This window comes from Alosa pseudoharengus, unplaced genomic scaffold (assembly GCF_046254945.1).
Source record: "Alosa pseudoharengus isolate Yale_2024_CS ecotype anadromous, Long Island Sound unplaced genomic scaffold, YU_APseudo_1.1 YU_APseudo_1.1_scf_3, whole genome shotgun sequence".
Taxonomy (NCBI): domain Eukaryota; kingdom Metazoa; phylum Chordata; class Actinopteri; order Clupeiformes; family Clupeidae; genus Alosa; species Alosa pseudoharengus.
Window position 1 is genome coordinate 9,913,666 of NW_027468718.1, and position 12,299 is coordinate 9,925,964.

The 12,299-nt window shown below is 39.8% G+C and overlaps 1 long non-coding RNA gene across 3 annotated transcripts; it reads left to right on the top strand.

The window, feature by feature from the left end:
- Nucleotides 1-2,485: 2,485 nt before the first annotated feature.
- On the top strand, nt 2,486-9,364 carry LOC143100163 (uncharacterized). Of its 3 annotated transcripts, XR_012981856.1 has the most exons (5): nt 2,486-2,846; nt 4,020-4,100; nt 4,412-4,444; nt 6,517-6,621; nt 7,630-9,364. It is a non-coding gene; the product is annotated as an uncharacterized LOC143100163 (long non-coding RNA). The 3 variants fall into 3 exon arrangements; XR_012981855.1 differs by lacking the exon at nt 7,630-9,364 and having other exon boundaries at nt 6,517-6,744; XR_012981857.1 differs by lacking the exons at nt 6,517-6,621; nt 7,630-9,364 and adding an exon at nt 5,428-5,463.
- Nucleotides 9,365-12,299: the final 2,935 nt, after the last annotated feature.

A 12,299-nucleotide genomic window follows, 5' to 3' on the forward strand; every position in this document is an offset into this window, starting at 1 on the left:
ATTTTTGCATCAGAGTGGACAAAGAAAACAGTCCAAAATAAAGGTGTCCATGAATTCCATTTAATCACACTGTTTTGATTGCACAGAGTTTTAGCACAAGGTTAATTATTATACAGCTATAGTTATAAAGACACATACAGTTACACTAAGTACAAACAGCATCACAGTCATATGAATGTGGTGTGTAGTGTGTGTAGTGTGTGTAGAGTGTGTGTAGAGTGTGTGTAGTGTGTGTGTAGGGTGTGTAGAGTGTATGTTGTGTGCATGATGTTAACAGCAGCACAGTCATATGAATGTGGCGTGTAGAGTGTGTGTAGTGTGATGTTAACAGCAGCACAGTCATATGAATGTGGCGTGTAGAGTGTGTGTTGTGTGTAGTGTGTGTTCTCAGCAGGGACTTGCACAGGAATTTTGAGGGGCAGTTGCTCTGACCTGAAAAAAGGGCACCCCCCCCAAAAAAAAAAAAAAACTAGGGTATCAGGGTCTTTATTAAAATATATATATATATATAGAAGAAAAACACTGAAATACAGCACTCAATCACCTTAACTACTACTAATAATAACACAGAAAAACATGACTTCTCTACATCAATATTCCTATCAATATCCTATCAAGTCACTGAGAGGTTTCTCCAAATTTGGGCTCATCATCTGTCCAATTACATATTATTGTTATTGCCATTATCATTATTATTTTAATGCCCACTAGTGGTACTTATGTTCTGCTCAGGCAAGATCTTTGAAATGACCTCTAAAATACCCTATGTTTTTTTTAAAGATTCCAATTATTTAGCATGCAGCTCTTTAACCCTGTACTTTCTAGCATGGTCCTCTCATCTCATATTTGGTGATCATCACTTAGGCCTACCTGCCCTATGTGCCTCCTCCTAGTCCACATTTTCCTCACATAGTCTGGAGGCTTGTGACTGCTCCTCATCTGAAATGTAATGTAATTATGAAACAATTCGCTTACACAGTGTCATGTCATCTTTATCACTGTGTAAAGTTTCTGTCTCACCTGCTGGTTGGCTTTTTCGCAGCCAACGCTGCAGTGATATGCTGCCCTTTGCTGCCTCCCGGAATTGTCTCTCCCTCTCCTGAATCCGCCTCTTTTTAGTGGGCATCTTGGCTTCAAATAATACCCAAAATAGTGATAGGATTTAGGCATTTAACCATTTTGAATAAAATCATTATTTTATTTTTATCTAGGCCTACGTGAAATTCTGCATCCATTCTAGGCATACGATTTATTTATTTTTTCCCTCGGAAGGGCAACGTGAGTCTAGAAGGGCATATGGGCAGTTGCCTGAGCAACCCCCCTGTGTTTCTACCAAGTATGACCTTGGCATGTTCGCAGTTCCTAGAACAGTCCCAGGAGCTTTCTCTGTGGTGATCCAGCTTTCTCTGTGGTGATCCACACATTCTGTCCTGAGGTGAGCTCTTGAAGTGTTCTGGACCGGTGGCGAAGATTGTAGTGTGTTGTTTGCTTAAACGTCTTCCTTCCTCATCTTTCCTGCGAAACGCCTCTAGGTCAGGCCATTTTGGTGTGAGCTGACTTGAAGATAGGGTAGGGATGTGCGCAGGTTTCTTCCCATTAGTAACTGTGCAGGTGAGTATCCATGTTCTAATGGTGTGGCTCTGTATGCTAAAAGTGCTTTAGTGTGGTCAGTGTCCTTACTCCACGCTTGACTGTCTGCACTGCTCGTTCAGCCTTGCCATTCGCTTGTGGGTAGCGAGGGCTGCTGGTGACGTGTGCAAAGCAGCTCTCTTTGGCAAATGTTCTGAATGTCTCTGAAGAGAACTGTGGCCCGTTTTTCGAATACAACAGTCTCTGGATATCCATGATGTGCAAAAGCCTCCTTCACAGCACGAACAGTAGCCTCAGATGATGTGACCCTGAGCTCAGCCACCTCTATATATCGCGAGAAGTTATCTATGATGAGCAGGTAGGTCTTGTTGCCCACTCAAACTTGGGACTTGGGACTGTATGAGGGGCTCTCTGTACTGTGTTCTGTATCTCTGACACATTTCACATCTGTCTACTGTCTCTCGAATTTGTGCAGAGATACCTGGCCACCATATAGATGCTTGAGCTCTGGCACGGCATTTGGAGATCTCTTGGTGACCTTCATGGAGTTTGTGCATTATTTCCCCTCTGAGTGTCTGAGGGACGACTATCCTCTCACCTTTCATCAGAAGGTCTCCAGCGAGATACAGCTCTGCTCTGACTTGCCAGTAGGGTGCAATCCCTGAGATCAATCTGTGTCTCTGTGGCCATGCTGTTTGACAGTAGTGTGCCACCGTTTTGCAAGTCTCATCAGTTTGTTGTACTTTCTTAATTTCTGCCAGCCTTGTGTCCGTAGCAGGAAGTGAAGACTCAACAGCATCCACAAACACCTGGACCTCTTTTTCAAGCTGTAGGTCGTCGGCAGATGGAGTGTCACTTAGTGAAGCTCTGGACAATGTATCGGCAGTGCAACCCAGTCTCACGTCTGAACGTGTCACTGTCACGTTAATTAATCTATTGGGACGTGTTGTGTAACACGTTTCCTTGTTAAAAAACGTGTTGAGCAAAACGTAATTATCGTGTTACTATCACGTTGTATTTCGCTTTCAACGAGCCAACAGAACCACGTCATCTGTCAAAAAAGCCTGACCTCACAAAATGGGGAGAATGTTATTTGATGCTTTTGACGTGCAGTTTCACACTCTTAAGCCTGTTTTGAGTTGTGGATTAGAAGGAGCCACCTTCTGGCTAGCAGTTTGAGAAGCCTGAACCCCAGAATCCAGAAACAATAACCGAGCAGGGACGGAGAAAAAAGAAGAATCCAAATGGGAAATGAGGTGAGCCTTGCTACTGCCGCTAGCATGATTATTTTGCTAGCAATTGAGCAAAACATTTTAAAGTTGATTTAACATGAAATAGTAGCCTATGCATGGGCAATACTGTGAATTCAGAGTAGGCTTGCACAACTTATAATTTAGCTAACGTGCATGATGTAATGTTACATTAATCTGTAAAACAGCTGTTGTCTGTGTAAATTAGCGTAATATTGTTAGTGTGGGCTACAGCTAACAGCTGGGAGGTAGCCTATCAGCCAGGCATGTATAATCGATAATCATGATGAACGTGAATAGATTTCGTTGCGAAACGGGCATTGTTTTAGGCCACATATCAGGTATAAAACAATTGTATTTTGATACAGCAGTTCTCCGGATGTTAGATATTCACTTATAATATAATATTGTATTTCTTTAACCTGATTAAGAGAGGGGTTTAATTCAATATAGAATTGCAATGTGTGTGGCCCATAATATTAGAGATTAGATTAAGCTAGATTTAGATTAGATTCAACTTTATTGTAATTTAAAAGAGTAGGCTACAAGTACAGAGCCAATGAAATGCAGTTGACATCCAACCAGAAGTGCAAAGAAGCAGTTATGTAGACGATCAAGATTAATTATGTACAACAGTTAAATACATAGGCAAGTTTTCCAGATGACGTGTACAGTGACAGAAATAGCCTATACAGTGAATATGGAATGTGTGTCTAGCCTATAACAAAACAAATTGATAATAATACATAATAATGATAATAGCAGTAATTACAGTAGGCCACTCGCACTGTTGTTGGTGACGTGTCTGTTTCCTATTGTTCCATGCCACTCTCCTACTGTCTCCTTTACTGTCCTGCGCCACTCGCCTACTATATTTTGCCTCTTGCCTACTGTCCAGCACCATTCGTCTACCGTCTCCTATGCTGACCCACGCCATTCACCTACTGTTTCCTAACTGTCCCATGCCACAAACTGTAACATTAAGCTGACACAATCTTGCTGCACGGTTACTTATCTGCATGCAATCACTATTGCCAGCTGTTATGAGTAAACATTATATTGGGACACCAATATATTTCTGATTCATGGGCAGTGTATTTGCTACTGAAGAAAAGGAGAACACATAGTAATTGTTCTTGGATGGGTATTTAGAGTAAGGTTTCTATTGATCTTTTTCAGATAAGGCCTCTTCATTTTCAACTGTGAAGGATCTACATGGACTTGGTCTGGATAGCCTTTCCTGTTTTGATGAGCCAGTCGGTATGTATTAGACATTCTTTAGGATAAAAGGAGCCATATGTTATCAAAAATTCTACACCCATATGTAGAAAAGCTTTGTTGCTGTTTGTTATTGTTGTTGTTGAAAACTACGTTGAATGCAAAGAGATACATATGTCCCTTGGGAGGAGAGGGATGAGTGTGGATGGTTGAATTGTCCAACAGGCGAAAAATTTATGATTGTGTATGATTGTGTTTATGTCTGTATATGATTTTTTGTACTTGTTCCATTTTAAGTATGCTTATATACTTTACGCCATGGTGGTCTAAATTGTCTTTATTGCCACTTGCAGGGTCTAGAGGAAAAACCCTATATGAGCCCCAGGGTGAGTAGTGTATAATTATTTTATCCCAAGCTTGATTTTCGTAGAAAGGTGTTCAAACCAAAATCAAACCAAAATCTTCTAAAATAATAGATAGATAGATTTATTATTTGTCCTTTCAGAAAATTGTTCTGCGCCATACAGTAGACAGTTAGACAAGACTGAATACAAGACGGAATATAGACCAGAATTTCCCTCACCGCAACCGCCCCCACCCTACCACACCCCCACACTCAACATCAGGGCAGAAGGCACAGACCCCACTACACATGTATAGAATGATAAAGTGCAGTTGTGCATACTGTGATAGTCCAGCTGGAAAGAAAGTGCATGGTCCTGCAGGTAACGTCTTGTTCATCAATATAATGCTAGTTGGAATGAATTACCAACTGGCTCAATTTGTTTGGAAAGAAGGTAGCCTGAACCTGGTGTATGGGATGTGACATATCTCTATTAATTGCATGACCTTTCATCAACACCCTTCTTTCACAGGTCGTAGCAATACTGTCTAGTTTTTGCCCCTCAACCTTGCTGGCCATGCTCAGTTTGTTTTCTTTTTGGTCACTGACAAAGAGAAATACCAGGTAACACAACAAAAAAATAGCATGCTCTCCACAAATGAATGATAGAAAAGTAGCATATCTCTATCCACTCTAAATTGTCTTAGTTTGCACATAAAATGCAGCCTCTGCAGCCCCTTTTTATAGATGGTGTTGGTATTACTGTCCCATTGCAACTTATTATCTATTATTGTGCCTAAGTACTTGTACTCGACTACAATCACAACATCCTCACCATTTTTAACCATACACTGGGGGGGCTGGCTCCCAGTTCTGTACTGTAGTCTATTATTATTTGCTTTGTTTTCTGTATATTTAGAAGAAGACAGCTGGACCTACACCATTTCGCGAATTGATCCACCCAGGCCCTGTAGTTGGTCTCCTCGCTATTCTGTATTAACCCCACTATTGCTGTGTCATCTGCAGATTTTATGAGGTATGAAAATGCTCGAAAAACGCCGAAAAGCCCCGTATAAGAGCCCCAGTGTGATAGGCTGGTTGCTGTCATGTGACACACGCCACCACAAGAAAGTGGAAACGCATCGTAGAGCTGGCCGTGTGGGGTAAGGTAAGTTAAACTACGTAAATTTAGTAAATAATAATAATAATGTTGTTGTTTTTTGTTGTTTCGAACAAAATATAGAGATAGTTATCCTGACTAAAACTCCTTTATGCTGTAAAACAACTAGAATCACGCGAAATTAGTGCAATTTCTTAGTCAATGTCTTATCGAAATGAATGCGATGGTGATACAATCCTGCTTTTCAATTAGTTGACATGGTGTTTGACATTAAATTATAATGAGGTCAGTTTCATGTAATAAGCTATTTGTTTCTTTGGGTCTGGGTAATTGAAATGAGCAATTTCTTAGTACAATTCAATGTCTTATAATGGTAAAAGACGTGGACAAATACGTGATAATTAGCCAAATAAATCATTGTTCACGACACGTTATGGTTAAATTATCAGAATGAGTGTGATGGTGATACAATCCTGCTTTTCAATTAGTTGAGATGGTCTTTGACATTAAATTATAAGCAGGTCAGTTTCACGTAATAAGCTATTTGTTTCTTTGGGTCTGGGTAATTCATGTGACAAAAAATTCTGTTATAGGCTACTACCGTTTTTCAGAAAAACAAAGCAGTACAACATTTCTATCTCCAAAATAATGCATTGTACGCATGTGTGTACTACGTAGTGCATGCAGCTTTTAATGTCCAAAGTAGCCTATACTGATTTTCCTGCATAAGAACTACAAATACTCCTCCAAAACTACAGTCTTGACACTTGAAGTTGTGGAGTTATATTTTAGTAGCCTATTCTATAATTGCATAAATACCCACATCGGTATTACCCTTGTCTCACCTGTATACAACATATGTCTATGAATTGCAGTAGTGATCAAATGAAAAAGGAAAGAAAGGTGTCCTGATGTGTTGTTTAGGGATGGTCCTGCAATGTTTTCTCGACATATCTTTATGTCTTTTTTTCTCCCCTCTACTTATGTTTTCACAGATCCTTGCTCCTGATATCCTGATGTATGGATTGCACTTCATTATATGACTCCAACAGAACACTCACAGAAAGGAGAGTGGTGTCAAACTACAAGACAGCCAGCATGTAAGCAAGGCCTTGATTGTCCTTGTTTGGCTACTCATTTGTCTACTTCCTGAAGAGGCTGAAGCATGCTGGCCTTGACACCTCAGTCCTTGCTTCCATTAACAGCTGTGTTATGGAGTGCATCCTCACATAATTTAATTCCATTAACAGCTGATACATCTTGGGCTATACTGTTAAGGAACAGCTGAATTGACCACCTAAACCATATATTTTCTGAAAGCAAATAGCCTCTAGATGTCAATTAATATACATTAAGACATGTCCCACCTTCCTACTGACTTTGGTGCATCATAAGGCGTACATAGGCCCATATTGTAGATCGAGAAACGCATTGTACAGCTGATACATCTTGGGCTATACTATTAAGGGACAGCTGAATTGACCACCTAAACCATATATTTTCTGAAAGCCTATAGCCTCTAGATGTCAATTAATATACATTAAGACATGCCCCACCTTCCTACTGACTTTGGTGCATCATAAGGTGTACATAGGCCCATATTGTAGATCGAGAAACGCATTGTACAGCTGATCCATCTTAGGCTATACTATTAAGGGACAGCTGAATTGACCACCTAAACCATATATTTTCTGAAAGCAAATAGCCTCTAGATGTCAATTAATATACATTAAGACATGTCCCACCTTCCTACTGACTTTGGTGCATCATAAGGCGTACATAGGCCCATATTGTAGATCGAGAAACGCATTGTACAGCGGATACATCTTGGGCTATACTATTAAGGGACAGCTGAATTGACCACCTAAATCATATATTTTCTGAAAGCCTATAGCCTCTAGATGTCAATTAATATACATTAAGACATTTATGTCCTCCAAAGTTTGCAGGAAGGTGGGCCATGTACTAGTCTGTTAACTCACATGTACAAGTGACAGGCTTTAAGAAAATATATGGTTTGCATGGCTGAAACTGCTTTGCCTTTGTGTTGGAGCTCAAAATGTTCTAAACATATCTTAAATTTCTCTCTTCTACTTATGTTTTCACAGATCCTCGCTCCTGATATCCTGATGTATGCATTCCATTTCATTATATGACTCCAACAGGACACCTACACAAAGGAGCTGTTAAAGCAGTGTCTTTCTTCAAACAACAAGACAGCGAGCATGTAAACAAGGCCTTGTTTGTCCACTTCCTGAAGGGGCTGAAGCATGCTGGCCTTGACACCTCAGTCCTTGCTTCCATTTACAGCTGTGTTGTGGAGCGCATTCTCACATCCTATGGTCTGCAGCGGGTGGTGTCATCGCTTTATTTATCATTGTTTGTGTAAATCTTACACATCTTACACAAAAGTCTAAAATAATCTAAACTTCATTCACTCTCCATGTATAGATCAAGATAGACTTGCAGAACAGGCTGCAGGGCAACAGTCTGATAGCCTGCATGAAAGCATAAATGGTCCGCACTTGTTAAAAAGTGCAATTATCAAAGGGCCCTTGAATTGTGTTTTTTTAAACCAAGGAGTATGGCTGTAGCGATGCTGTCAGCTCTGCCATAAGCAGTGACTGTGATTATGTTTGCACATTTTGAAAATGTTGTTTTTCTTTCTTTTGCATTATTTTCCACTTCATTGTTGTATAGTTTGTATAATGTTTGTTAAAGTTGCACACATTAATTCACTGTTCGTATTTGTAAAAATGTGTATAGTGTGGTATAGTTTGTATGGTGGAGTCTTTATTGTATCGCACAAACAAGAACACCCCACCCCACCATATCACTTTGACTAACCAATTTTCTGCGGGAAACCCTGGATGCTTTCTAAAGGTATTTTGTGAAACATAGGGGTTGCTATGGTAGTGGTTGCTAAGCTATTGCTAGGGTAACTGAGAAGGTTGCTATGGTGTTGCTACGGGATATATGGTGGTTGCTATGCAGGTTTATAGGGCAATCATGTTGGTTGCTAGGTTGGTGATAGAGTAACTGAGAAGGTTGCTAGGGTGTTGCTAGAGTAGATATGGTGGTGCCTATACTAAATTAAGTGATTGCTAGGCTGGTTGCTAGGGTAATTGAGATGGTTGCGAGGTTAGTCATGTTGGTTGACTATCAAAGTGGTTGCTAGGTTGGCATTGTACAGGTGGTTGCTAGGATGTTGCTAGAGTAGATATGGTGGTTGCTATTCCAAATAAAGTGGTTGCTATGCTGGTTGCAAGGTTAATCATGTTGGTTGCAATGGTGGTTGCTCGGTTGACATTGTGGTGGTAGTTGTGAGGTTGTTGGTAGGGTAATTAATATGGTTGCTAGGTTGTTGCTATGGTTCTTATGTTGGTTGCTAGGTTGTTGCTAGGGTAACTTAGAAGAATTTTGTTCAGCTAATACATTTTGGCCTACACTATTAAGGGACAGCTGAATTGACCATCTAAACCATATATTTCCTTAAAGCCTATAGTCTGTAGATGTCAATTAATATGAATTAAGACATGTCCAACATTCCTATTTACTTTGGTGCATCATATAGGCTTAAGCAGTACTACTATTTTTGCTCTTAGACTATAAAAATCCATAATCACTTTAAAAACGCTAACTGATTACAATAGTTTTTGAAAGTCAATTTCCTTAAATCATGATTGAAATTGTAACCATATTCTTTATTGAATAATGTTAATTGACTATAATACTATTGTATTGTCATCCTTCTTTGGGACTTTGGGAGTACTTCAATATCCCCTTCATGTATCAATGTACATTAAAGCATCTTTGATAGTAAAGGACTCTCCATGTAAATAATTACTTGAATTGTCTTTCACTTGTACTGGTTCTATATGTTTGGACCACTGATTGACTGCACTCTGGTTTTCATCAGCAAGGTCAAGGCTTAAATTAACCTCAGATAAGTCTGTTTTCATCCCATGCATTATATGTGCTAATGTTGTGAAGTAATTGGTGTGACCCTACAAAGGCCTGTCTAACCTATGACCTATTAACCTAGGGTTAGTAAATATGGGATCGGAGTGAAATTACCTCACACATTCAGAAACCTCAAAGTGAAATGACCTCACACATCCAGGAAGCTACAGCAATACAAACTCAGCTACTGGTCTCAAATACGGCAAACCAGTTGCCAATTTCTATGCCCTTTATATCAATTTGTGCTACATGTTATTAGTTGAAAATTACTGGTGTAAGTTTATCTGACCTGTCTGACCTTTGCAATTTATGGACATGTACACATTGGTTTCGCATTTCTAACTAGAATATGACTGATTAAATTTGACATGTAACATCCTTGGATGACACAAAATATAGTGAAATGGACTCAACCCTCACATATTCAGACTCTGTAGCACCCCCTACAAATCCTTTTTTTTTTCAATCTTTGGCTCCGCCTCCTGACAACACACAAGCAGCTATATTTGAGTGTGTAGTTAAATCGCATCTCACATATTCACAGACTCTATAGCACCCCCTAGAAATCCAATATTTCCTATATTTGGCTCCGCCTCCTGGCAACACACAAGTCATTAGATGTCCTAAATTTGACAAACTAGTTTGTTATCATCCCGTATATCAAAATATGTGCCATATGTTGGTACTATCTTGAATTAACTGGTGTAATCCTATCTAGGCCTGTCTGACCTATGCAAATTATGGCCATCTAAACCTAGGGTTAGCATTTCTAACTTGCATACCTCATAAACAGACTAAATTTGGCATGTGACATCTATCTATGACATAAAATATACGAGATATGTAAAATCACACCTCACACATTCATAGACTCTATAGCGCCCCCTAGAAATCTACATTTTCCAATCTTTGGCTCCGCCTCCTGACAACATACAAGCAGCTGGAGGTCTCAAATTTGACAAACAAGTTTGTTATCATTACCTGTATCAAAATATGTGCCACATGTTGGTACTATCTTGAATTAACTGGTGTAATCCTATCAAGGCCTGTCTGACCTATGAAAATTATGGCCTTTTAAACCTAGGGTTAGCATTTCTAACTTGCATACCTCATAAACAGACTACATTTGGCATGTGACATCTATCTATGACATAAAATATACGAGATATGTAAAATCACACCTCACACATTCATAGACTCTATAGCGCCCCCTAGAAATCTACATTTTCCAATCTTTGGCTCCGCCTCCTGACAACATACAAGCAGCTAGAGGTCTCAAATTTGACAAACACGTTTGTTATCATTCCCTGTATCAAAATATGTGCCACATGTTGACATTTCATGAAATAATGGGTGTGACACTTACCTAGGCCTGTCTGGCCATATGGGTGTCTCAATTGTAGTTTCTGAGTATGCCCGGTGCATCAAACTTGCCATGGCAGGTAAGATCAGTGAAATTGGGGTTATTTCAGCGCAGCACACCTCTGTGTATCATATTCAATCAAAATATGGATGTTTTAATGGTTTGTTTATGATTTAACCACTTGCTTTGCAGTCATATTTCAGTAATTCTGACCAAAAGGCACTACACGTATTAGAGAGGCCACCATGCCCACATCGTTTGGTCTACAAGCACATGGCTGGTATCATTGGAAAGCTTAGACCATGTAGATTTTTTTGAAACAGTCAGGATAACCCTGTGAAGTTCTCAGAAAGAGCCACAGAGGCTGGAATAAAGTTTTTTTCGCACCAACAAGCGCTTCTTTTGTGCATTGAGATACACGCGCATGGTCAAAGTCAATGACGACATCCCATACGTCGTTTAAAAGCTCTGGTCATTGGCTACAAGAATATGTCCGTAATTTCGTTCTTACTTGTAAGAGGCCCACGTGGCTGCCATTCCAAGCTTGCATGTCCAATAGAAAGGTGTAGCTGACCAAGCTTGTCTCTGCCTCGTCTTTGCTTCGTTTCTCGTGATTGGTAGATCCTACAGACACGTGACATGGCTCTTTGTGTTCGTGAGACTCAGGGGAGCGTGGGGAATACGCATAAGTAGGGAGTTCGAAGCCGAATGGTATTCAAAATCACCGATATTCACCGGAAAATCTTTGAAAGTGTTTTATTTCTATTCTATAAACGTTTTGAATATGGAAGCTTACACACTCACAGTTCAACATTGGACTATAACAACACATATAATCTTGTTCTATGGATTCTTACGGACATTTCAAGACCAGGTTAGCCATATGAATATATTGTTATGGGTGTACACAAGGATTAGAAGGCAATGATGCAGGGGGTGTGTGTGTGTTTTTTTGAGGGGGGCATATCAGCATAAATTACTTACTGTAGCTCACACCACACAGTTTGACATGGAATGGTGGATACCTTTGGAATCCTGAGTCCCGTAGCTTTTTATTGATGTATGGGATGTCAATATTACATGAAGTAATGAGCCTACCCATTGATTTAATACTCCCCACCACCCCCCTCCTCCCCCCAAATGGCGCGCCGGCGTTCCACTGCGAGTTAACTGGTTAAGAACTTTTGTTGGTCAATATCTGTCAAATATGCTCTCTAAACAGTTATTTCTGAAGATTTCTTGTGCATCAAAAGTCCCACAACACCTAAGATAAGTGAAATTGGGTTTATTTCAGCACAGCACACCTCTGTGTATCATATTCAATAAAAATATGGATGTTTTAATGGTTTGTGTATGATTTAAGAACTTTTGTTGGTCAACATCTGTCAAAAAATGCTCTCTGAACGGCCATTTCTGAAGATTTCTTGTGCATCAAAATTCCCACAGCACCTA